General features: G+C 47.2%; 1 pseudogene; it reads right to left on the bottom strand.

Annotated features, from left to right (window-relative positions):
- Window positions 1–287: 287 nt before the first annotated feature.
- On the bottom strand, window positions 288–753 carry LOC121918551 (annotated as a pseudogene).
- Between the last annotated feature and the right edge of the window lie 360 nt (window positions 754–1113).

The raw sequence follows: 1113 nt of genomic DNA, 5'->3' as shown, positions 1-1113 counted from the left end.
TGCACTTTAATATAATAATAATAATAATAATAATAATAATAATACTTTATTTATATACCGCTTTTCCAGCAGATCAAAGCGGTTTACAGAAGTAATTAAAAAATACATATCTCAATATATCACAATTACACATTCAATTCAATAAAAATTTTAAGATCTACATACAACAACAAGCATAAAATCTATTAATCGCAGAATCTATCAGTCGGATCCTAAAATGAACTTCCATCAAGGAATAACTTTCTACAAAGAGTCAGGAGGTTATGCTAGCTGGAAAAAATGAGTCTTCACGGACTTCTTAAAGGCGTCCAAACTAGAGCTGAACCGGATTTCATCTGGAAGTTTGTTCCAGAGCATCGGAGCTGTTGTAGGTCTGCGAAGGGCACAGGGTCGCTGGCAAGGACTTGATGCGGCTGTTTGTCAGCGAGGGCAGTGGCGGCAGCTTCTTCCAGTGCATCAGGTTGTTGCTGAGCATGGCCAGCCTGGTGCTGTACTGCCTGGCTCGGTCCATGTACTCAAGTTGTTCCCTCTGCTGCTGATCTGCAGCTGAAACGTCAATGATGTTGATGGCTGTCTTGGCAAGGATGGAGGAGAGCAAGGCCTGTTCATCTGTCCGGGCTGAAGGCAGGCTGTTCCAGCTGGGCTCCGTTCCGTTTAAGGACTTGTTGGGGGGACTGGAGGCCGGGGCAGAAGGGGCTTCGACTCCTCCCCCTGGTCGGAGGCTTCGTTCTCGCCACTGTAGCAGCAACCCATGGCGGTGGCAGCGGTGGTGTCTCAGCTCCGGCCTCAGCGGCGAAGGCGAAGCGGACACGGCACCGTCACATGAGGTGCTGCGGCCCCTGCCCACCGACCGAGGGACTCGGTGCTCCCTCTTTCTCACTCCCCAAGCTTTAATTTTTATAAGCCATTTCTCTCCAATAGATGGAAAGGGCACTCTGCACAATCTTTGCATACTGAGTCCATTGGTCATTTAAAGCATTTAAAAAATATTAAATATACTCAGAGGTCCTTTGCCCCAAAATGGCATTCTGAGCTGGAAAGGGCTGCAACTCCAAGGCCTCTCCAAGATTTCATTTGGTACTGAAAATTGGCACACATCCCTGCTATATGATA

The sequence above is a fragment of the Sceloporus undulatus genome, unplaced genomic scaffold (assembly GCF_019175285.1).
Source record: "Sceloporus undulatus isolate JIND9_A2432 ecotype Alabama unplaced genomic scaffold, SceUnd_v1.1 scaffold_16337, whole genome shotgun sequence".
NCBI classification, from domain to species: domain Eukaryota; kingdom Metazoa; phylum Chordata; class Lepidosauria; order Squamata; family Phrynosomatidae; genus Sceloporus; species Sceloporus undulatus.
Note: the sequence above shows the minus strand (reverse complement) of the source record. Positions and strands in the feature narration are given on the sequence as shown.